This window comes from Chlamydotis macqueenii, chromosome 8 (assembly GCF_036417535.1).
Source record: "Chlamydotis macqueenii isolate bChlMac1 chromosome 8, bChlMac1.mat, whole genome shotgun sequence".
Lineage (NCBI taxonomy): Eukaryota > Metazoa > Chordata > Aves > Otidiformes > Otididae > Chlamydotis > Chlamydotis macqueenii.
In genome coordinates this window covers 21,501,314-21,527,500 of record NC_141563.1, presented here as the reverse complement: position 1 = coordinate 21,527,500, position 26,187 = coordinate 21,501,314, and the positions used below count along the sequence as shown (strand labels likewise).

At 41.9% G+C, this 26,187-nt stretch overlaps 1 long non-coding RNA gene across 4 annotated transcripts in view; it reads right to left on the bottom strand.

The window, feature by feature from the left end:
• The window catches only part of LOC147599956 (uncharacterized), a 502,172-nt gene that overhangs the window by 9,629 nt on the left and 466,356 nt on the right, over nucleotides 1-26,187 (bottom strand). For 3 of the 4 annotated variants that reach the window (XR_015259210.1, XR_015259212.1, XR_015259211.1), the window contains one exon: nucleotides 12,322-12,425. This is a non-coding gene — a long non-coding RNA (uncharacterized LOC147599956). Of the gene's footprint in view, nucleotides 1-12,321; nucleotides 12,426-20,064; nucleotides 20,179-26,187 lie in introns of all 4 variants that reach the window. The other variant, XR_015259213.1, reaches the window with a different exon arrangement.

Here is a 26,187-nt window from a genome sequence, read left to right as displayed (position 1 = left end):
GCATGTTGAGTCCCTAAATACCAATTCACAATGAGTCCCCCAGGACACATTATTTCTGACTTCTGATTTTCCTCGGGCTGGCCCTAGTGGCATTCATTATGTTGACATCCAGTGAGACAAGGCTGGGTGCCAGACTGGTCCTTCAGCTCATCCTTTGACCCATGTCAGATTGGTACTGAGGATAAACTTGGTTCTTATCCTTATTCCCGAGAGATGTGAGCATTCACAGCTCTGCAGGAATTGGCCTTTGAGAAGATGAGCAAACTGAGCTGGTGAGATAGGACCATTTTCACTGGGAAAGCAAGGAGAAAATTCCTTCTCAGGCTCAATTAGCAAGCATTTTAAGGCTTTCTGCCCATCACTTTTTAAGTAACACATCATTATGATCTGTTGATCATATCAATGTTCCAATGCTATTTTAAAGGTGTATTTTCTTTTTGACACACTATCCATTTATCTGCTTAAGTTTTTCTCTAACTAGGGTCACACAACTCATGCATCAAGCTTTTTTAGTGCATGATGAGCATATGACACGTAATTACCCATTGAACACAAAAGATAGGTCACAAGTGGAAGATGGATCAGTTCAAACCAGTCCAGAATTGCACTATGCTAGTAATTTTCTGCTGTTGGTTATTTTATTGCTACAGTCTTAATGTTGGTTGAATGCACACTTCTAATGCATTAATTGCTAATAACAGCTCTGTAAGGGACTCTAGTTACCATCATATCTTTTGAGTAAACCATTAGTGAATATGCTCTGGCACATATTTGCAGCTGTATTCTTCACTAACTGTTCTTGGTACGGAAAAAATCCCTAGCATATCTTAAAAAAAAATCGCTTTGCATTTCAAGCTTCGAAATCTCTCTACCTTTTATCTGACTTATGGATTGTGAAAAGCTACCGTAGTGAAAAACAAATAGTTGGATACATATCACATCGAAGGTTTATATGATATATCACTCAGCATGGAGCCTGGTTTGATTTACTTTGCACCCACGCAAAAGAAACAGAAATGAAAATAGTGCTTCTGCATTCCTTGTATTCCCTGCAATATTCTGCCATCCTTCAGAGGGCAAAGCTTGTCGTGAGGTCACTGTAGGTTTGCATTCAGTAACTAACGGCAGGACAAGGCCTTCCTGCCTAGGTGGATAGTACACGGCAGCACAGGTAGAACTAAATGTCTCATCTCTCAGTTCGTGCCCAAGTCAAAGAGGATTGTGGACCTTCCTGTCAGGCAGAAGAGACGAGGGAGCTGTGGAGGAGAACAGCCTCTCCCTGTACGCTAATCCCTGCTCTGGTTCAGAGACACCACGGACCTGCTGTGATTCAGTTGGGAGTGCAACAAGGACTACAGTACTAGGCAAATTACTCACTGCCTGACATTTGGGAGCTTATAAAATGTTAGAGAATACTTAAATTATGTAAATTAATATTTTTGTATAGTCTATTTGGCTATATTCCTGGCCTGTATTATTTTCCTGGGCTGGATATCTCCATCTCCAGCAGATATTCAGTCCTTAAAAGGGGTTGGCTTTTATTTTATTCTATTCATTCTTTTGCCATCTATTATTCTAAAGAGATGTAATGGATCAGCGCAGATATGTTTCATGTTGTGAGGAGAGGGAAGGAAATAGCCTGAAAATAATCTCCAGTTCAACATTGAGTTGATATTTGTGGAGATGACAACTTACTCCACAGCATTTTTACCTTGTGATTTAGATTCCACAGGGTAACAGTCAACTTTGAAAATCTCACTGTGACGCTGTTTGCAAAGTAAAATAAGGAGCGTCAATGAGAACACACTGCCCCCCAAGCGGCTCCCCTCCAGCTTCATAACCCCAACTTATTTTTGACATTGCACCATAAGACTGAAATGATTAATCAGTAATAGATTATCTCACAGATCTGCTACAGAAGACTAGAGGATGTGATTTGCTCAGGATTTGGCAGACTGGCAATAGCAAGTCACGGTGAAGGGTTTAATGAATACTGCACAACAGAAAAACAAAACAGGGAGAAGCTTGGGCTCTTGCAGAGAGACTTTCACATGGTGTGAGGGAACCCACCTTCCAACAGTCGCATTGACCACTGGCCACTTGACTTACCACTAATATTTGAGCACATAATTTCCATCAGATTTTCAGAAAGACTTCTCCAAGCTTAGATGTTCAACCCGACCTGCCTTTAACTTGCATTTCAGAAGTGCTAAGTACCTATAAAATAGAAATAGAGGCGTTTACCCCCTCTTTGCAGTTGCCCTGTGGGGTCACAGGATGTGTGTTACAGCAGTGTAAAGTGTAGTTATTTGTGAGAAGTGTTGAATGCCTGGGGGAAACACAAACAGCTGGATGGCTACACCATGTACTGGTGCTATTGAGTGCTCACCTTCATTTCAGAGAGTAAAGGATGTTTGTGTGGAACCTGCTGCATAATTTACTGTACTGTGAAACATTTGCCATGGATAAATTTCGGCCTATGGAATCCAGTTAAAAAGGGCAAGCACATTTTTTTTTTTTCTGGGACATGAGTTCCTCTTGTACCAAACTTAGAAGCCAAAAGCTATCAAAACAATCTCAGAGTAATGTCTAAGTCGACAGGCAGCATTTTCTGGTGACACTGAAAATATATTTGCCAGTTAAAAAAAAGTTATTGCCCTTTTATCTCATTTCAAAAATTGCTTAGGAAGACTAGAAACTTGAGAAAAAATTCTCTCTCACCTGTCTGACCTTGGCCAAATGCTGAAGAGCAATCATGCACCTGAGAGCAGAACACTGCAAATGGAAGGCAGAGTAAAGTATGGTTGTACTGTTATTGCCATTCAACGACACCTTCCTGCTGCTATATCTCCAATTCTCTTTTTGCAGTATCTCACTATTTACTAAGTAGCCTGAGATAAATATGGTGTTCTAACCTCTATTTCCGCTCTCTTCAGGGAGATTTACCTGCCAGTCCAGGCTGTCCTTTCTGGCATCAGAAGTTGAACAAAGTTCTCCTCATAGTAAAGGAGTTTATTAGTCTGCAATGCCCCTTCCCTTGACCTGTTGGGACTTCTCTTTTGCTAGTGCTTCTGTCAGCCCCTGGCCTTCTGTGTGGGGCCAGTGAAGGTCTCAGTCTTCAGACAGGCCAAAACCAAGACTAATTATTCATTTTGTGTGCACCATCAAGCAGCAGTTGTCTTTAAACTGTTGACCCAATGCAAAGGTACAGGTCAATGGTATCTCTCATGGAAGTACAGGAGGATAGCAGCAGTCTGTAAGACTGTCCATGGATGGGCTGCAGGCTAAGAGGTGTCTGAAATGGCCCTGGGGCCAAGGAACTGCTCCATGAGCCAGCACTGTTGATGGACAGCTGTGGCAGACAAGATCAAGACACCTGTATGCTGTTATCTCCATTGCCCACCAAAAGGAGATGTTAATAGTTTCATATTATCTGGGGTTTTGTCCCAAAGGTGTGGGTTTTCTTTAGTTTTGTGTCTGCGTGTATTTGGGGGGGGGGGGGAGTGATGGCAACTTTTCCCCTTTTATCTAACAGTATAACAGACTGAAGCTTGCCTGAGGAGTGCCAACACGATCCAGCTTCCATAGCATCGTACAACGTAGCAATGTACAACACAGGAAAGTAAACAAACCCAGGAAAATAGGGATGCTGCTGCCACAAATTCTGGGGAGCCTGAATTTAAATCCCTCCCCCTCCCTCTGTTCAGGCCATGCTCCTCCCTAGAGACATCAGAAATTGGGTATTCCACTCAAGGCCCAGGAATGGGTTCCAGTTCTCTCTGGTGGGCCACCCGAGCAGGGAAGCAAGTTATACATTGAGAGTTACGTGGGATTTTTGGCTTGGTTGACAGCAAAGGTGGGGTTAACAGCTAAAATTTAGAGGGGAAAAAAACTGTCTACCAAACAGTACAAGATTTTGAGCAATTGATGCAAGTGGTTCAGCTTGACGCAAATTTCTTTCCAGGTCCTTTTATGAGCATTGCCACATATATTGTCTCCATCTCTACCTCTAACCACTCCTGACCACAAGCTGAGGTCTCACCTTCAGACCAGGGATGGTGGGGTGCCCTGCAGCAGTGATTTGTGAAGCTTAAACTTAATACGTAGGGTTTCACATCCCCAGTGGGAATTATCAGGAGTCTTACCATTACAGAGGGCTGAAAGCATCTGCCTCGAAACAGGAGTCAGGACAGACCTAGGCCATGGGTCTGGGTCAGAAAGAGGAGGGCAGTGGGGTTTCACTCCTGGCTATGCAAAACTCTGAAATCACTCCCTGCCTCATGCCTCCCTTCCCACAGTGACATCACCGAAGAGCTGTTTTGCTTACAAGATGCTTAACTCTTTTCATGCTTTGGGGTCCTATAAACTCCTGAAAACCCAACTGCACAGAAGTGGACACGAAAAGCCAGCATGCAGACTCTGGTCCTAGTTGACCTGAAAGCTTGTGTTCTGCTCTTCCACTGCTGCTTCAGGCTCAGGAGTGCAGGCGAGCGGCAACGTTGGTCACCCTCTGCGACCAATGGCCCTGGGCCTGTGAGTCCATGGACTTCAGGGGCCTTGACAGTAAGATGTAAAATGTAAAAAAGAACAGTCTGTTTTCTAAACAAGCAGTCTGAGATTGTCTGGGTCTTTCCAGAGTCCTTTTTTTTTTTTTTTTGTGAAAGTCAGTAATCACTGGAATAAAGTAGCTGGATGAACCATCATTTACCACCGTGAATTCCCCTTGCTTGTGTATTTCTAAAGGTAACAACCATAGATGCTGAGACGGCTGCACTTTGGATAAAACAAGTGCTGTAACAGCGATAACAGGATGTAGCTGTAACAAACCCATCAAAGTTCATAAACAAACACTCATACGTTTAATCACTACTTATTAATCCAATTCTGATCTTCAGTTACTCAAAATGAGCTATTTAAAAAAAGTGATATTTGTTAGCCTAAACCAATGTTGAAACATGTGTCCAAAAGTAATGCATTGGTTTACTGTGGAAAAATCCATCTGTTATTACAAGAAAATCAGGAAAGGAAAAATAAACCTTATCCCATGAAATCAGCCATATGAGAGAAAAATCCTTTTGGAACTCCCCCCTAGAAATCCCAACCTGAGTGGTGAAGGAGGCAGATAAGCATTAATGAGCAGGAGTGCAGCCTTCACCATATTCCTGCCCCTGTAAAGCAGCAGAATTACAAAATGGATGGGCATGAAAGAAATTACAGATTTGCCACAGATATCTGCTGCTTAGTGCCTAAAATTTAGTTTAAGGGGCATCTCAATCTGCATATGGAAATGAGTCAACAGCAAAAGCACTTCTGACCTCCCTGAAGATTTTTAGCATCATCTCAACTCTTCCAGAAATTAAAACCTTTCCAAGCTAATAATTTTATATTCTTGGATTTTAGTTACTTTTTAAATCAAAACTGTGTGTATTTCAAATTTGTCAAACAACTGGACAAAGCAGTGTTAAAAATTCAACTGCACTAATTACTAGCTGAGCAGCATAAAAACCTCTGAATAAATGTCAGTCTAGGAGATAAGCTCTTATCTTAATCTAATGACTCCACAGACTTAATTTGTCAGGCCAGCCTAGTTGATGAAAAACAGGTTTCTATTCTCCAGTGTTAGCAGCCACATCTTTCCAAATCTTTGAAGTTGGATAGTAATACCATCAGTGTCATCCCACAAAAATCTTGTGACCAAGCCAATTTCATTCCCATTGTCCTGTTACACTAATTAAAGTTGTTTTACCCTCATTGGTCTGCAATAGGCGAAAATGAAGCCAATTTATTTTTAGATCTGTTACATTCTGAGATAATAATTCTTGCTTTTTTTCTCCCCACTCTCAACAATGTGTTAATATTTGCAGCGCTCTTTTGGTATCGGAAAGCCAGGCTTTTTAGCAGGGCTCCACAGACAGCAGAGTGCTATCCCAGAACAATTCCTGCAGTGCAGACAAAGTACGCGTGTGTGTGTGTTGTGTTTATTTGTGTAGAGAAGAATAATTTTGAGCTTAGGCAATGAATTTAATCTTAAGAGATGATTTTAGGTTTTGGAAGTTCTTTCCTAAAGGAGCATTTTACATATTTAGAGCTAAACGCACCAAACGTTCTTATTGTTTGGATAAAGTGGATTAACAAACAGAAAAAAAAAATAAATTGGCTGCAGTCAGTGTTTCCAGTCCCCCAGTCTTCAGCTAACACTTCTGATGGGAACCTGGCAGGACTTTTTATGCACAGTGCCCCATTTCAAAGGATACAATTTAAGCATGGTATTCTTTATGCCAATCCCAGTTTTAACTAGGGATATGCTTGGGTGTGAGGAGTTACTTGGGAGCTGAATTTTATTCTGATGATACTCAGGAAGATTAAAAAGTAAAAAAATTGGAGAAAAATAATAGGGTTAAGGTGTGATCTACTGAAGCAAATCAGAGAGGCCAGGGGTCAGTCCTGCCTGCTGCTCTGGACTCTGTTGACATTAACTTTATTAACTTTATTGACATTAAATATATCGAGCTAGATTCTTGCTCTGCTGTATGGGGTTTTATGGCAGTGCAACTCCACTGACTTCAACAGCATCTCAGTGGCATACAACCAGTAAGATGGAGTGGAAAATCCCGCCACCTTTTTCTAGTATTACTTCAAAATCCCTAATGCCCAGAGCTGATGGCTCCGAATCCCCCTCTCCTCCCTGGGCTCGCAGGAGTGCAGGGTCAGAGGCAGCACCGTGTGTGTGCAGCACAGGTCATTCTGGGATTTGTTCTTTAGAAGCATTTCACTGTCTGGCTCTGAGCACCCTCCTGGATAATACAGACTTAATTGGTTAGATCACAACTGTCCATCCTCTTGGGTGAGAACACTGCCTCCTCGCAAATCTAGCCTGGGTAGGACTGCAAGGGGACCACACATATTGGCACATCCATGAAAGTGTTCAGGAGCTAGCCCACTTACATGTTCTGTTTCAAAGGCTCATGTGTGAGCACGGACACTCAGGTCGACATCTGGGTGTAACATGAGTTGGGTGCCAACACTGCAGCAGTTGAGGTCTTTGAGCCCACATGTGCAGGCCATGTTGCCTAATGGGGCTTCTTCACCTGCAGTAGTGCAGATCCTTGACTGGGGACATATGGAGGCTGGGAAGCTTTGCATCTGTAAAACCTGCAAAACCTTTAAATTGGATAATGTAATTTCCCCAGCTTGATTGGGTTCTGCATCTGATGTATACAATGGCATCTTCCATCATCCTGGCTAGCATATCACTACTTATGGCATTTTCCTGTCAGCTGAGATCCATAATACATTTTTCTTGCTTTTTTACCCACAGCTATGCAAAGGAGCAGAGTTTGCAGAGTAGTGCCATGTAAAGCACTTGTGGTTCCAAATACGACTCAGAAGGACATGTCTGCTAGATAAATTACGGGCAGATTTCCACAGACATTTGAGCACCTTTGGATGCAGATCAGTGCCTACTTCAGATTTGTAAAGCTTCCAGGCTCCTTGTTGCCACTGGGAGTTGGGAACATGTGCTTTTGAAAATCCCAGAGCCTGAAACATATTTAAGCACTGTTGCCTATTGCTTCCTCACATGGAGACAACTAAACTCTTTGAAAGTGCTGGGCTACAGTCAGTACCTATCTAACCTTCTAAACACTAATAAACATTTGGTGCATGGTCTGCAAGCTTGAGGCCTCATCTGACCAAAGTTTAAATTATATCCATTGATTTCATCATGGAAGTGATGGTCCACTCCTGGACACACCAAATTCATTTATGTTAGGGCTATAGCCTGGAATGGCTTTTTTTTTCATAAGAATTAATGGATCCTTATTTCTCCTGCTCTGAGTCAGAGTTTAAATCTACAGGCCATTCCCAGCACAGCTGAAACAGAAAATGAACACACTGAAGTGAAATTTTCAAAGTGACATTTAAATCCCCTCTCTCTGACAAAATCCCACCTATTGATCCAGTCAAGTGACTGCAGTCTCCATGGGTCCCTCCTGCAAAGCCTCCTTGACCAGCTTATTACTGCAATTCTTCAGGTGCACTGTGATCGTCTTTCACTAGTGGACAGGTGTTAGCTAATCAAGTTGAAAAACAAAAATTTCCAGAGATGAAATCCTAGACCTGGTGAAAGCTATAGCAAAATTCCCATGGAAATCAGTCAAGTCTGAACTTCCATTTGAATACTGACTTCCTGATTTACACAGTGGGTTTGACTTGGAATAAACTAATTTATTTCCCTCTCCCCCGTAGCTTGAGCATTGAAGGGGCTGGCTCACATGGGAGTCATTCCTCCAGGGGTGGTGTAGTGGGATCCAGCTGGCATGGGTCACACTGTCCATGCTCCAGGAGACTTTGTGGTTTTACAGCACCCTTTGGTCTTTCAAAAAATTCACCTGCTCTTGTCTGTAAAGGAGCCTTGCTACTTCTGGACTGCTGCCTACAAGAACAACATGGGGTGCTGAGGAGAACTGAATTCTTGTAAAAAACCAAAATTGGGTTCTTTGTGGAAAAACGTTGTGACTCTCAATTGGAGGGCTGTGGATCCAGATCAATTTTCCTAGCAAAGGGGAGTAACTCTAATCTAAATACAAAATGGAGTCTGTCATGGTGAGATACAAAAGTATGGGGTTAGCTGTCAGGCTTCAGATTGGTCTTGATGGAGTATAGTGCCAACAAGCCACTAATGAGCTATAGGCCCATGGCGAGGCTGCAACAAGCTGGGGCCACTTGGCTTGGCTAACTGAACTCCAAATGCTGGCACCACTGCTGGAAGCAGGACAAGCATAGTCAAAAGGAGCAGGATTTCTTCCTTGATTTGCAAACAGAGCATCACAGTTCATACGCCTTGTGTGCGGGTGCACGGCCGTGTGTGCTAACACACACGCCTTGCCTTGGCTTTAAATGGTCTCTGACTGTAAAAGTTAATAGTTTTGATGCAGCATTCCTAAAAGGAAGTGCTTGTCAATTTTGCTGTAAGTGTTTGAGCTCAACAGCCTTAATTCAATGTGTCAGATAAGAGAAAATCATGTTGGCTTATATTTATGATTTATCACTTCTATCTTAGCACTAGAGATGTTTGGAGAGCAAACTAACTCTTCAGTTTGTGCTTTACTTTGTTTTTTTCTATCCATCTAAGCCTTGCCAGGCAAATCCATAACACTTCTATACCAGTGTCAACTCTGCTGAGGAATGGGGGGGAGACAGATCTGGAATGCACTGAGGTGGTATTTTTTATATGTTACAGCTTATGTGACTTAAGGAGAGGACAGAGTTTTGAAGACAGTCAAGAACTGAAGTCAAGTTCATGACGGATGGCTGAGGCCCATGCTAACGCATAGGCCAAGGAGAGCCACACTGCAACACCTAGGGGGGGCACTGACATCTGCTGCTTCATGTGGCCCTTGGGCATATTCAGGATTCTTGAGCTGAGATTGGAAAAAGGATGAGCCTGGACCCTCAAATGACTAACAGAACCACAGAAAAGCAAAGACATTCATAGTAAATAAAGAAAAGGCCAGAATGGAAGCTATTTGTTCCAATGTAAAATGGACCAGGTCATCTCAGGAATTCAAGTGCTTAAGTGTCTTGGTTTAGAATCCTGCCCAAAATGTCTTTGATGATCTGGGCCAATATGGGTGGAGAAGTGTCTCTTGTACCTACAGATTTGTAACCAACTCTCCAGTAGCACCAAAACAAACAGAAGAACCAGATGTACCATTTTAGTAATTCTACCATCTGGTCATGACTGCTTTTTGAAAATGTTACATGCATGGGGCCAAAGTGGGTAGAAAACTGTTTGAGTTAATCTTAGTTGTTCCAAAACATGCAACCTGGTGATTCAGAATGGCTGCTGAAATGTTTGTGTTAGGCTCTTGATTTTATAGTAGCACTGTGCAATACAGAGAATGAATAGCTTTGTGGAGATAATGCTGTAGGATGCTCTCCCCACTTTCATTTTGACCTTGGTAAGCGCACACCATAGATTTTCCACTTTTTTTTTTTTTCCACTTTTTAAAGGGAACCTCCACCCATCCACAAGTACCAATAACTATTTCCTCTGGTCTTTACAAGCTGTTACTGACTCAAACACCTTCCCTGCACTTTTTGGGAGAAGAGGCAGACAATACAGGGAGCAGTAGAGCTACGCTGATTCTTAGGACTGACAGTAAAGGTACCCAGCTAAAGGACTTAGCAGGGGGCCTCAGACTTGCTTGCAGAGTCCTGTGTGTTTTTTCTTGCCATCAAAGCAACTGTGAGAAATTGTGGTTTTCAGTTCATCTTTTGCACATGGGAAAGAGGATGGCTTTGTGCAATGGCTGTTTAAAAATACTTCAAAAGAACTTGAATCAGTTTGTGGCTGCACTATATACAAATTAAAATAATTGATTTTTGGCAGCCTTTTAGGAGATCTATAAATTAAAGGGATCACGTTTCTGATACATTTTGGGTGACTTTATTTTATGTTGACTTTCAGAGTGCCCTCCGTCCCAGAGCTGGAAGTCAGCCACCAAAGCAGAGAGAGCTTCTCACTTTCATTCGCTCTGCCCTCCTGTGACAGGAGTCACAGGGTCTCCTTCAGGAGCACCTATGGTCACGGTGGGTCTTGGACCCACACCAGCTCTGTACCCTTCCCTTTCATTTCTGTTTTGAGAACTTTACACTGAGAAACAGATACTGCCTCAAACCCAAGAAGAACTAGCCCTCTGGGGAATTAGCTTCTCTCCCTTTTTCAGCATCAGTAGAAACTGATACCCTCACCCAGTTTGTGTTGCACCTGGGCTGTCCCCATTCTGTGTGCTGATGGCAATGGGTTCAGCTCTATCTGTGATGACCTAAAAATAGCACTCAATTAACATTGCATTTCAAGAATTGGAAAATTTCCCAGAAGTCCATTCTTTTTTTTCTTTTTCTGTTTCATTACATTTTACAGTAATAATACACAAGCCTGTAGAAAACATGACGGGTAATGAAAAAATGTAATTAATATAAGCAGTGTAAAGCATTTTTTTTTCCCTCTGTTGTCCTTGCAGAAAATTACTGCTTTAAACTGAGCAGGATGTGAAAATGCATAAAGCAAACAGTAATATGCTGTGGTTTGTAAATATCTTATGCAAAATAGTTAAGTCAACTGCTGTTTATTTTTCTTACTTTGTGTCACAAGCTCTTACTTTCTTTTGTTCATTACTTTTTCCATTTGTTCTCTTTTGGGGGCTTGCTCTTTTTCATCTTAAGGAAGACACTGGCATAACTGTATTTTTTTTATGCTACAGCTAATTCAACCAAACACACAGGACAGGCTATTCTGTCTCTTCTTACCATCTCCTCCTGTTTGCTTGCTCTGAAATGCAACATATACTGCAAAAGCGTAGTGAGCCAGGTCCTCACTATACTGAGGATCTGCTCTCATTGTTTTGGGCTTAAAAAAAAAAAAAAAGAAAGGAAAGGACCCTTTTATCCTACAAAAAAACCCAAGTAATTATCCCAAATCCTGCAATGGCTTTATGACAAACCGTAGCATGCCTGTCTGTTACTGTAGGATTCTGCAGTGTTTTTACAAGGCTGCCTGGTCCCAGTTCTGGAATGGGCTGTGAGCAATACGCAGTCAACATTAACTAGGATGGCACGGTACATGCCAGCTCTCCTTGGGATATTTCTCTCTGGCTATCTGTAGAACTTAGAATACCCCACGATATCTGAAGGTCACAGCAGAGTTTCTGAGTTGAAATAGAAAACAGCATTCCAAACACATCTTCTGTGGCCAGACAAGAAACTGTTTATGGTTTATTTTCCCTCCCCCCTCTCCACAGCTGACATCCAGCATTAGTTATTGTTTATTTTTGTCTTGTTCCTGGTTCTAAAGGTTTCCTTTATGGCCCTGGTTTATGTGAACTTTCAGATATCACTCGGGGCTTCTATGTCTCATCCCCTCTGATGTAGCCGGTTCCCCTGTGAAGGTAGGTTTCCCCAGCTGAAGATCTGTGCCTCTCTCCTGTGGCATTCTGTGCAGCCATTTGGAGTCCCAGATGTAGGAAATGAAATAATCCACGCTCATACAGTCATGAAAGTGCCCATCTGGCACACAGGAACATCACGCATTGGAAGCACACAAGCGTGAGCTCACTTTTGTTATGGCATTTCATAAACAGAGATGCAGCGAGCCAGCAAGTAAGGTCCTTTGGATAATAACAATCATTTCCACCACACGTTATGTTTAAAAAATAGGGAAAGAAAAAAATCAAGACAAACTGGAAAGATTTGCTCTGAGGTTTCTGAGGAGAAATTTCTAGTTATAAACGTTTTCTCCCAGTGGCCTGTTATACTTACATCTCTCCAGCTCTCTCCCACTCTCTATGTAGATGTAAGACAATGGTGACAGTTGAAATGTAGTCAGTTAACTCTTAGTTAGCTCTGCAAGCTCTTCTTCCTCCCTGTTCTGTTAAAGAAAGGAAATATTAGATCATACTTACAAAAGTGAGTTCTATAAAAACAAATTGCATGTTACTGCTTTCTTATCACTACATAAAACTCACAGAAACAGTCTAATAAATGACCTCACCACTCAATTTTGAAGTATACAAATTAAAGACAGCAACAGATAAGCCAAGAGAGATTAATGTACAGCGTGTGCGCCCATATGTGTGTGTTTGCATGCCTCCGTGAGGATACACCCATATGCTGTTGACATTCAACCTCTGGAATTATAATTAGGGGAAAAGGCAGATGTGTAAATTCATCTTGCTGGGCAGCGTATGTGTGTTGCACTAGTCCCTGATTAATTCAGGACTTGAACACTATTTCCTCTAAGATACAAGGTTTCTGTTGGGAAATGTTGGCTAATAAAGTGGTAGAATATGAGGAAACAATGAACAGCCTGAAATGATGGACTAAGTTCAATACCAGTAAGTAAAAAGCAAGGTTATTTATATTATTTTAGCTTTGTAAAGTAATTGAAAAAAGACACCCTAGGCATTTTGTTGGATGTCATTGCATGCTGTAAAGAAATCTTGGGATGTATTAAGCTTCTCAAAAAACCCCACCATTAGTGCTTCTGACAGTGCTGGATCTTCAGAAGGATTGCTCCTCAAAGGGGCGAGATTTTTAAGGTCAGGAAAGAGCAGGGAGAGGTGTCAGGTCTCCCAAACCATTGCTGGAAAAATCATGCCCATTCCAAAGTGGGGGCCCAGGCCTGCCAGGGGCAGGGACATGCCACTCCATGGTTTATGAACATTATAAATTATGGATAATAGTAAAAGAAAATAGTGTCTGCATTTTACATGAGCCATTTTTGTCTTGTATTTGGCAAACAATATCTAGTCCAGTATATTTTAAATCCTGAGTGCTAAGTTGGGAAAACAGTGAGATGTTTGTAAATACGATAGACCATTACAACATACTGCTTCTCATTTGAAAAGTCATTTGTGCAAGAAATTATTATTGACCCATGATATGTAAATGATTGAAATGCAGAAATTAATATTTGGGTCAACTCATGTATTTTTCAACCATGAAATGAAAAGCTCAATATTCACATTCCAATTCATACATGAAAGCATTACAGCACTATTACTTGGCTATTATATTAATTTATTATTGTATTAGTTAACAATATACAGAGTTATATCTCTACTTTCAAATGAGGAAAAGGCATTCTTATGCCACAGTAATGTTTCAGCTCAGGAATGTCCCTTATTATGGGCTCTTCTTCTACTAGGGACAATAAGCCAAACTAACAGTTGATGGAAGCAAATAAACAGCACCGCTTGCATTAAGGAGATTTTGGCCCTAATATGCCTTAAATGTTGTGCAGAGAGGACTGGCTCCTGCACTGCAGCTCCTGTCCCTACCGGGCTTGATTCTCACCTCTTTCACATGAGTTTTACACCAGTGTGATGCCCCTTATTTATGGCAATTAGTCTAGAAATATAAATCAGCACAGGATCAGTGCATTTAATACTGTGAGGTAGTTGCCTCTTACTGTCTTATGCTAAGGAGTTTTGTTTCTGCTCCCTCCTCCTCTATCCCAGAGCCATGGGGAAGTCAGTGAGAGTGTGGGTTTCTAACGGCACTGGTGGGAGTGCACATTTGCCCTGAGTGAGCCACAAGAAGCCACTCAGGCCAAGGTGACTTCATTACAGTGAATTTAGTGCTCATGAGACATGCCAGGTTGTTACCCCCAGAGACTCAGGAGCTCTCTTTCTCCCTAGAAGGAGCATCCCAAGACCCAAAGCAGCAGTTCAACCTCAGTCCATGCTACACTCTGTCCCCAGGGTGGGGAGAAGGCAGCCTTGTGACTCTGTGATGATGTACTTCATCAGCCACACAATGCAACGGTGGTTGGCTGAGGTCGTCAATAAGGGACAAGCTGTGCAAGCTAGACCTACAATACGGTTGTCTCTTGGGCTATTAGCCATTACATTTCAGTTTCACTGGCTACCAAACTTAGCTGGATTGAGTCTGATTTAAGGTCAAACATCCAAATAAGTCATTAGTATCCTATAAACTGTAAGCTTCATCTTCATGGCTTTTTATGCAAAAGTAAACAATGCCTCATTCTTTGTGCCACGGGTTATTGTATCACTTGATGGGTCTATCTCCTTAAAGATATGCATAATTTAAATACAAATACACATATGTGTGAAACCCATGTAGAATTAATTTGTGATAGGCAAAACAATTTAGATAATACTCAAAAGCAAAGTATCAGAGCTAAATCAGGATTAACCCATGAAGTGTGATTTTTTCATGAAATGACTTCAGTATAGTCTAAAAACTACAATGACTCAAATAATTTAAGCAGGGCAGTATTATATTGAGGTTGCTCCAGTGTTATACCCGTTACATACATATTGGGTCATACTTATGAGAATGGACTTTTTAGTTAAAATTATATACAATTATATTTGCATATATTTTATAGATAAAACATTTATTTTGCATAAAACAATGTTATATTTTAGATACAAGTTATTTTAAGCAGCTTTAAATGGCAATAGACCCAGCTCTACATGGCTTGCAAGATAAGGAAGTCCTAGTATAAGAGCATGTTTGCGTGGTGAAGAACAAAGGTGACTATGCCAGCACTATATAAAATTGTGATAGAGAGATGCAGCAGAGGTACCGGTGGCATCAGTGATGTACCCACCACCCTCATGCTGTGATTTAAAAACTGGCCAGCTGTATGGGAAGGGTGGCATCCTCTTGGTCCTGCCCAATTAATCATCCTCTAGTTTTCTTAGCCTCTGGTGCAAAAGGCAGACCCAGATGACTAATTCTGGCAATACAGGCCCTACCTGTCAGTGAGACCTCCCCTGATAGAGGCATGATTTGGTTTTAACTTTCTTGCAGTCCATTCATTTATTTGAAGCTAATGGCTGACACAAATCAGTGTTAGGAGGGAGAAGCATGATTTGTACTAGCAGTTTAAAAAAAGACAGCATGTCCACTAGGGACAGCAGGAACAGAGGGTGCAGTTTCTTGATACTTTGACCACAGGCAAAGAGAAGGGCAGAACCTCTCCTCAAAACCCAGTGCCTTCCCACTGCTCACTTGGAGGGCAGCATCAGCTGAGAGCACAGCCAAGGTGTAAGCGGAAGAACATGTGCTATTTTGCAACAGATTCACGTGGGAGTCTCAAACTGACAAGGTGATGATTGCCATGGCCCCAACCAAGCACAGCCTTTGTTTAACTTTATAGCATGAGTAAGCTGACTGGCGTCACTGGGCCTGTATGTGTGCTTAAAAGTTATGGTTGTGCTAAAATGCTTTGGTGGGTCAGGGAATAATGGGTGTTTAGCACCTTGCAGGACACAGCCCTGGGAACAAGCCTTGCCATGACCTTGCCAAAGTAGGGGGTGTGCTCAGAGGGCCTGATTTTGCTCAGCCTGTGGTTGCACTGCCCCACGCACTCCACAGCCGCATAATGCTGGGGATTGTCTAAGTCATGAAACAACATGTTGTACCAGGGCAGCCAAAAACAACAATAAAATTAGCAGGAGCCAGTCCAGCTGACTCTGAGAAGCTGCAGAGTTTCAAAATTAATCTTAAATTTACCTCTAACCCTGAAAACAAAATTAATTGCAGAATGTAAGGCTCCCTGAGCATGTTAAGGAACTTGATGGGAATACCTCTGGAAAAAAAAAAAAACCAACCACAAACACTTTAGATAAAGCCCCCATTTTAATTGTATCAATTCTGCCAATTAATGATAATGGAAGAGCAGTCCAATTAGCTAAATAGCTAATAGTTTTATCAAGCAGAGGCTGACAATTTAAAGCAAACAAATTCTTTCTAATTTTATCCCCTTGCACACCAAGATGTTTAAAGGATAATGGGGGATCCAATAAAGGATATTGCTCAAGTAGAGCTACATTTAAATCGCCTAATGGCTTTAAGAGTTTTACCCCAATTAACAAAGAAGAATCATGAACATCCAGTGACTTCCAGCATAATATCTAAAAATCTTCATTAAAAAAATAACATTCTCCAACTAAGGGCAGAATGGAAAACATCACTGACCTTTCCCTTAAAAACACTGATTTCTCCCAAAACAAAGACTCCTCTGTAACAGCAAAAGCATCAGAGAAAAAGGACTCTCCTCTTTAAGCCCCAGTATATAAATCATCTTCAAACTATGGTCATTAGTTTTAACATAACTGTGGATTTGAATAAAGGAGATTGACCTATCTAACATATTTAAGACCAAATCCTACTGTTACCTAAATCTGAAATAAGTTAAGGCTATTGAAGGGAATCAAAAGCCTTTTCAAAATCAATAGCCATAACAAATTCCTCATGATCATAATTTTGAGGATAAAAAAAAAATCCATTAAAGTGATGTCTTGGATTGCTATTAATGAAGCAATCTGGAATAAATCCAAAGTGATCCATATGGATAATCGAATCTCTCATTTTCTCACATTTTACAGGGCTCAGATTTGGGGCCTGATTTATATGACAGCAATGGGCAAAAAGCTTCTTTCCTTTTGGCACTGGGCTGCTCAGCCTGGACAGTTGATGGCACAGTCTCTAAAGGGAGCCACAGGAGGAATGCACTCAATGCTCAGAGAAAGAAGAGCTCAAGTACATCAGCTTCCAGCCTCCACTACAGATTCCCAAATACCTCTCCTTCACTGCAGGTCTTGTGGAGGTTACTGTGGGCTGCAGAAACCACCAAAGCACAGCTAATTAAGTGGTACAAGCCTCCCTCCCTGATATCCCCCCCATCACTCAGAGGCACTTAGCACTCTCATTGCCCTGCCAGGCTCAAGCAGAGACAGGGATGTCACCCATGGGGCAGAGGCGGCCTCCAGGAAAGCTCCAGGTGAAACCTTTGACTGGAGCTTAGCCAGTTTTTGGGGAGAGGTAGAAGGACTTTCTTCACTGTTAAGCTCCTGTTTCCCCAGTTAAACAGTAAGAGACTTAGGCTTCTTTCTATTTTTTTTTTTTTTTTAAATAATGCCATGAACCCAGAGGCAATGCCCCTCCTCAGTCCTGGAGCCATGGACAGGTCACCTCACCCTGGTGTGAGGTGAGTGCAGAAGGGGCCCTGCTCCTCCCTGTGCCCCCCACCAATTCCACCCCAGGAGCTTTACTGCTCTCCTCCTCTGACATATTCCTTCCAGACAGAAGACTCCAGCATCTCACCCCTGAGCACCAATTTTATGGCCTCCAGATATATCCTAACCAGTCTCTTCACCCACTAGCAGTCCCTCCCTTCCCTGCACGTCCTGCTGCCAGCCAGGCCACCTCCATGAGCCAGCTTGCCTTCCTCCCACCCCTTGCCCCTGCATCTTTTCTTCTCCCACCTGGTGCCTTGATTTCTCCTAACAAAGCTGACCACCCCTATTATGGTTCCTCTGGAGTGGCTGAAAAATTTACCACTTATCCTAGCAAGATATTTTGAAAGTTTCCACAGAAAACCATTAGTGCTAGAAAGGAACATAGTTTTGATTTGTGACTTTTTTTTTTTTGCTGCCTGTACGGTCTCTCTAGTGTAGGTGCCCACCTTCAACTTCCCCTAAAATCAGAGTTGCCTGTGGTCTGGAAAGTGTCACATCCTGCAAAATGCTCCTGGCCCCATACCACAAGGCCAGGACTTGGCCTCCAGTCTGAGTAACACCATTTCAGTCAGAATTCAATAGCGTACTTGTATTATATGAACCTGGTAGGAACTGAGTTTTATTTGAAACCAAATTTTAATTTTCAAGCCAGAACAAAAAAGTTAGACAGCAGGTCAATACGCTTTGTACAGGTATCACATGCTTCAGAAAGATTCTGAACTTTCACCTTTACTATCAGCCTAAATTATATTTGAGTCAACTTTAATTTCACTCCTTTTCTTTCTAATCTATTGGCTGCACACTGAAGGTGAAAGCTCAGGAGTTTGCGTGTTTTTTATATGCTTTTATCCAAAGAAGATACCAAAAGGTATTTAGAAGGCTGATCTATATGTGAGGAATAGTTACTAACAGACCCACCTGCCTCTGCAACAGCTGAAACTATATAGAAAAGCTTTCACTCTGACTTCAAAACCAATTGATAGCCTCCTGTTGCTCCTACCCCTGCAACTCTCTTCTGCATTTAGTTGCCACTAAAACCTATGCAAACCTGAGCTGGCTTCCGCTACAAGTGCTGCTTCTGTCATGTCAGCTGACTCAATGGATCCACACCTGAGAGGTGCCTCTTTGTAAAAGGGTGCCCTTGGGTCAATATAAATGGCTGCTTTTCCATATGACAATGCAATTAGGATAGAAGCTGTCTCCTTTCTACTCTTACTAAAAACAATATAAACATAAAAACCTAAGACCAAGCACACTAGGTTGAACAGAAATCCAACTATTCCATTATTTTATGTCTGTTAATTACCAGCAGTGGATGCTCAGAAGTGGAAGTGTAAGAACAGGTCAGAGGCTGCAGTTTCACCGGTGTCACGTACCCTTCCAGCAATCTGTGGATTAGGCATCTTGTCCAGACCTGCTGGTAGCTGGTGGGGTTACCAAAAGCTTCAAGCTAGACTGGAGGCCAGTTGTTGACAGTTTTTGAGAATATATAAAGACTGCTGTTTAAAATAACAAGGACAAATAATTTTTTCCTACTTTTTAGAGGTCTGAAATGAAACCTGCAACTCCTCTAAATGGATCACATTTGTTCTTCATTGCCCACAGCTCTGAACAGTTTTCCTTAAATCCTTTAATGGGCTTGAATCTGAGAGGTGAAGGCAGATGCTTTACCACGAGCTTTCTGCAACTTGTGCAGACACAGCAGCTCTGGAAACACCCATGAAATGTTATGAAGATTGTCAGGTAAAATGGGAGAATTCAAGGAACCGGAACCAGCACTGGCAACATCAACGTTCTGTACTGGTGATGACAGAGAATACCTATTCACTAGCAATATTTGCTCTTGCAGATGGGCGTTTCTAAGAGCAAAAGTGCTAAGTCCTGGCATTTGTAGGATGAGTTGGAGATTGTGGAGCAGGCTCCAGGAAGCTTGCCAGTCCCAACACAACTCAGCCAGGTGACAATCTACAATGACCAGAGAGCAGCTTCTACATAAGCTAGACATCTCATCTAAACTAAAGGGTATCCTTAGTCAAATATTTGGCAGATTCAGTAGGGAAATTTAACACGGAAAGTGAAGAGTCTTTCACCCGTATAGAGGCAATGCCTAAGATGGAAGGAACAGGGCAGGGGTACAGCAGCATTCAGAGTGGAATGATTCAGCCTGCTGAGCCTGCCTCTCACAGCCCTAACACAGAAAAATTCTTCCACCATGAAGAGCAGCTATCAGAAGTAAAGCTATCAAAAGTAAGAGGACTTCTTCACAGACAGCCAGGGTAAAAAAAGGGATAGATGAAGTTTTCTTCCCCATGTTATTAAGAGTCTCTAACAACAACAACAACGGGCAACACAGCAAATCACAGTCACAGCACTTTCTTTAAACACCTCTGTCATTAGTAACCTCAGGGACACAAGCAGAAAAATACAAATGCAGTTATGAATGCCATTAGCTTTTCTGAAACCAAAGGGAATTTACCACCAGAGGAGAACAAATGCTGCTCCTAGTTACAGTGATGTAACTCCAGAGAAGCTGATGGGGTGCTGCTAACTCAGGTATGGGAAGAATCGGCTCAAAGATCCTGGAACGCATGTTAGACTGTGCTGAACAGACAGAACTATCTCGCTATATTAAGTAAGAGCAAGAGAGTGAGAGAGAGGAGACTTTTATGACATTCTATCCACTAAAAAGAAACCCGAACACACAGCTTATTTTTATAAATAAATGAATGTTACCTGAAGAATAGTTGCACACACTCATTTGCATAGGATTTTGTATACATCTGTGCTCTTCAACAGATTATTCCAAACCTTGAGTATTTCATATAATTACTGTCAACATGCTTGGCTTATTTGTTATAAAAGCAAAGCATTTCTAATTAGCCTTTTTGATGTGTAAAACTTTGGTATTTCTCCCTAGTGTTTTCCAAATCAGGTGGTTCTTTTTACACTCCTGCACAGAGAGAGAGAGTGAGGCTCATGCACCACTTAAGTCTTATTCTGAAAATAGTTTAGATTGCATGTACGTGATAACTAGGCCTTGAGCTGGCCCTCAACATGGGGTGAGGTTCACCTACTATGAGCAACATCAGAAGTCCACATAGTATAAACTGGCCTTGTGACAAGTCAAGCATTCCAATTTCCTGTTAAATTCAACCAACACTTTGCATATTTCCAGTTATTATAGTGACACATACAATCTACTTTTCAACCGAAGTTCAACAAGAAGTTCAACTAGAGTCTTTGGGAAGAAGAAAACCTTCACAGTAGTGACACTCAGAGGCTTATCACAACATGCTGGGGACACGAGTAAATCTCAAGCAGTAAAGAGTACAACTGTGGTGAGCTGCCTAGATGTAGCAACGAAGAAGGTCAAGGTGAGCACTTTTTTGTACCAGTCAACACTGCAGAAAGGCCAGACAAATTAAGAAGTTTTTGCTAAGCCAAAGGATTGGTTCTAGCAGCCGCAAGTAACAGGAGGGTGGAAAGTTGAGCATATAGACTCCTGTCTCTTACCACTTACACCTCTTTTTCTTGGGAGAAACTCAGCACTGAATTTACATTTAAGAAAAACCATGGTACAAGACTGATCAGATACCTGTTGGAAGCAATGGGAATATTTTCCCTTTATTTTGGGTCTTGGATTAAACTTTAAATGAAATCAGAGCTAGATCTGATCTGTGAAGACATACAGGAAAAAGAAATCGTGCTTCTCTATTAAATTGGACAAGCAAAGTGTTTTATTGAGTGCTGAAATAAAAGCAGAGATTCCATGACAAGCTCAGGTTGTTTTTCTTTCCCATGTAGCTTTCATTTAACACAAAGAAGCTTATTTTCCATATCGTGGGGCCCTTGATCCCGAGCAATAAATATAGTATCTTCCCTAGAAGTGTGAGGGCCCTGCTTTATAGCCTTGGCAAGAAAGTGTACACCAGCCTTGTTGGTTGATTAGTTAATTCAAACAAGAATAGCAAATTCCTAAAACTTTGGCCAAATTAACATATTTTTGGCTGCTCCAATGAGCTAATATTGTTGTGGAAACCTGGAAGCAGTAGTCAAGTCTTTGATGATTTATTTAGGAAGAGTCATCTAGTAGCTAATTGTCTGCAATTTTTAACCTCATTCACGCTCACTGCCGGTTCTTCTTCCAGCATCTGCTGTTTTCTCCTTAAGCTTTCTTACATCACTGTATGTAAGATTTCCAGACAGCAGTTCAACTTTGTCACAAATATTTTTATGAACTTGCCAAACCACATCCAAGATCTTCAGACCCAAAAGTAAAATATAAAATCATCCTTAGAGGGCACCTCACCCTTCTCCACCCAGGCACATGAAAAATACCACAGCTTTAGGCTCCAACATTTTACATTTATAATGAGTCATGGCTTAGGTTTGGTGGGTTTTTTTTTTTTTTTGTGTGTGTTGGAATTTTCCCTTTTCTATTTTTCTCCTGGATTTTTCACATTTGATATGGAATCCAAAGAGAGAAAATACTGGTGAGCCATGTAAAAGAACCATCCACCTTTTCTGTCCAGACTGCAGACCTTACCACTCTGTGGTGCTAGCCCCAGTGAAGCGTATGCCAGACAGTCACTGCAGATGTACCCTAGGAAGCATGAGTAATGACTGGGCAGGGAGGTTTTGGCTGGGAGTGCAGAAGACTTTTATACCATATTGGCAGTAAGTCTTAGCAGAGACAAGAGTTAACTAAAATGCTCAAGACTTTTGATGACTGTAACTAGATCTTCCTGGGTAAGTTCAAAGAAGAATCTTATTCACTGTGTGGTTCTGTTTACACCATGGTTTAAGGATGGCCCTGATGTCTGTTACATCATAAAAATATAACAGTTGTAGTCAGATTTCTGGTTAATCTCATGTGATTCTTCATGAGATAGAAAGTTATTCCTGTTCATTTTCTGCATTCAATCATTCTGGTGCATGATTCAGCAATCGCCACATGTTACTTTTGAGGTGGCTTCATGCACGAGTGGATGAAGGGCTCTCTATGCCTGGTTTCTGTCCCCTACTTGTATGTTTAAGGAGCCTGGGTCCCTTGGGAGATAGTATATAGTCTATTTCGGCAGTGCATCTATTATGATCCATGCCTGCGGGAAGATATTTTTAAAAATAATAAGTTCTATTTTGCTAAGGTAGCTAGTGTTTAAATGTAAAATATAATTAGAGTACTGATCCAGCATGTATGTTGTGTAATTTTATAATACTACGTCTAGATGAGTGTTGGCATTCTACCTACACACGGAACCACACCTAGGAATGCTGGTATTACTCACTTACACACATCCTGTTGACTAATTACATAATAATTAGTATTTTTAATATTCAAGGAGGTACTCAAGTTGTTTATGCAAGATTTTATGTCATAGCAAATTAAAACCAAAACATAACAAATATATGTAGTGAACAATGCTGTTCAGAGAGCTTACTGAGCACAGACTTATCTTCCAGCAGAGAGCATGTAATACTTCATACCATTTAAACACGTTTGGCAGACCCTCCATCCCCCTCTGTTACTTCGGGTTACACCTGCTTTATAAAACATTAAAGTAATTTTGTATTCAACACAGGTAGAATTTCTGTAGTCTGCCTGCTTCTAAGTTATGATCACTTATCATGACAATTTTTGGCTGGAAAAGCACTGTGACATGCCTGCTCTTTACAATGGCAATTCTGGTAGGAATCTGGAAAATGCACTTTAAGTTAGCAATTACCTACAAAAATATTCCAAATACTGTTGTTTTAAGAAAGCACTACTGATGAGCCTGAGCCACTTGGATTTGGAACAGTTTTTCCACGCGCTTGAGTGGAGTGTCTTGATCTGGGCTCTTAGTTCTCATGATGGAGATGAGGGCAGATGCAAAGCCTGACACACCTTTTGAATTTGGGGGCTTTAAGATTACAGACTTTTTTCTTGCAATCATGTCTTACATGATGTAACTGTCATAGTTTATCCCTGCTTGGGACCAAGCCACACAGTCTTTCACTCACTCACTCCCCTCACTCTCCAGCAGGCCAGGAAGTAGGATTGGTAAAGAAAAGAAGGGAAAACTCATGGGTTGAGATAAAAAAAATAATTAAGAGAATAACAGAAGAAAAGAAAACAGATATGGAAAACAAGCAACCTAATAAAAGACAATACTGAAGTACATAACTTGGAGTACAATAGCTCACCAAGGATCCTGATGCCCAGCTTCCTCCCAAGTAGCAGAAACCTCCCCTCAGCACCCTCCTCACTTATATACTGACCATGATGTCACATGGGATGGAACGGCCCTTGGGCTCATTTGGGTAAATGATCCCAGCTGCTGCCTAATTAATAACCCATCCCAGCTGTGTCTCCCAGCCACAAGGGCCACCAGCTCCAGTTCCTCTTCCAGCTCAGGTGAAAATGAACTCTATCCTAGCCGGAATCAGGACATTATCCAGCCCTTATTCTACACCATCTACATCATGCCCAGATCCTTCACCTTCCAATTAATCATCACCATTTTTTTTTCTGTCTTTGATATATAAATATATACTTACAGATATCACTTCCTTAGTCTACGGGCCATCCTTCCAAAGTGTTTGTTGAGTTTGTTTAGTCCATGACTTTGGGCTCCATCTGTCATAACAGCCTCTCAGGGCAGGACAGATGATGCAGTGTTTGCTCAGTTGGTGTATGTGGTGCAACTGGTTTATGTTCATGGTCTGCAGGTTGAAGATGTCAATCTTGACTTGCTGGGTGCTAGTTGCTAAAGCCAGTTCTGGTTCCATCACTGCTCCATTTTGCTTGGTTTCTCCAAAGTTCATCCTTTGTTAATCTAGGTGATTTTTACTATACTGCCTTTCATATAACAGCTAGAGAAGTAATGACATACAGTATTATACAGTAATTAACATCACACATTTCAAATTATTGGCTATTTTCACCTAAAATCAGTTCTCCTTGAGGTACACATCGGACTTCCCCATCCTCCTGCATCACCCACCAGGTACACTCAGGTACTTGAGCAAAAGCAATGGGTTTGCCTTTGCCCAGTGGAGGAATAACCCAGACTGTCTTGCCCAACATATTCCTTTCATGCACCACTGGGACTTTATCCCCTTCTACAGTATGTAGAAGTTCAGTTTGGGCAGGGCCAGCTCAACTGGTGGATCCCTGAGTGTCGAATGACCAGGTAGCTTTTGCTAACTGTTTACCTCAATGTTTGAAGGTCCCACCATCCATTGCTTTCAGTGTAGTTTTCTGCAGTCCACTGTACCATTCAATTTTCCTAGTGGCTGGTGCGTGATTGGGGATGTGATATACCCACTCAATGCCATGCTGTTTGGCCCAGGTGTCTATAAGGTTGTTTAGGAAATGAGTCCCATTGTGTGATTCAATTCTTTCTGGGGTGCCGTGTTGCCATAAGACTTGCTTCTCAAGGGCCAGGATAGTGTTCTGAGCAGTGTCATGGGTCACAGGATATGTTTCCAGCCATCCAGTGGTTGCTTCTACCATCATAAGCACATGGCACTTGCCTTGGCGAGTTTGTGGGAATGTAATATAATCAATCTGCCAGGCCTCTCCATATTTATATTTTAGTCATCGTCCTCCATACCACAGAGGCTTTAACCGCTTGGCTTGCTTGACTGCAGCACGTTTCACGTTCATGGATAACCTGTGCGATAGTGTCCGTGGTCAAGTCCACCCCTTGATCACAAGCCCATCAATATGCTGCACCTCTTCAAGGTGAGTGAGAAGGTGAGCGAGGCTTGCTGATCACTCTCTGGCTCTCCAGTTGACAAATCAGCTTATGGATGGGGATCAGGGAGTCTCGGTTGGTGTAATATTGCTGCCGGTGCACAGTTGTGGTAGTAATTGACACCTGTTGTTCTTCAGCCCTCAGCAACCCCACAACAGAAGGATCCTCTAGAGACCAGACAAAGTGGACAAATGTATAATTTCCTCCATCTCCAAAGCACCTATACCAAAAGCCCACCAGTACCCTTTTGGGTCCTTGAAATACCCCCTTCTGAGGTAGTCTATGCCAAGAATGTATGGAGCATCCGGGCCAGTCACAATAGGGTGCTTTTGCCACTCATTCCCTGTTAGGCTCACTTTGGCCTCTAATACTGTTAGTTGTTGGGATCCGCCCTGCATCATAAGTCCCTTTGAGAGGGTCAGAAGTAAGGCCGTTCCTTCTACTCTGCCTATTGGACACTGGTGCAACAATTTGCCAGGGAGAACCTCCATTTGCAATTGTTTTTCCCCACAATTCATGTATCTGTGTCTCTAGGGCCGAGGTAGGTTTCCCATCCCACTTCCTCATGTCCTCTCCTTGGTCCTGCAAGGTAAACCACAGGGTACCTCATCATGTGTACCATCTCTCTTGAGCTAAGGAACATTTACTCCTAAGAGCTGAAACATTGGCCTGTAGCAAAGGGGAAGAGCTGGAACTCCCGGGACAGTTTCTCCACAGTAACATAGCTTCTAAACTTGTTAATCTTAATTCAGTCAAAATTCACAGAAGAAGGCACAGAGGCCAAACCCTGGGTTTTGCCCAGGGCATAGCTGCATTAGCTGCTATGTATGGATCATATGCGATGTTTCAGTGGTGTTTCTCACCTGCCATTGTTAGTTTCCCTGGAGTTG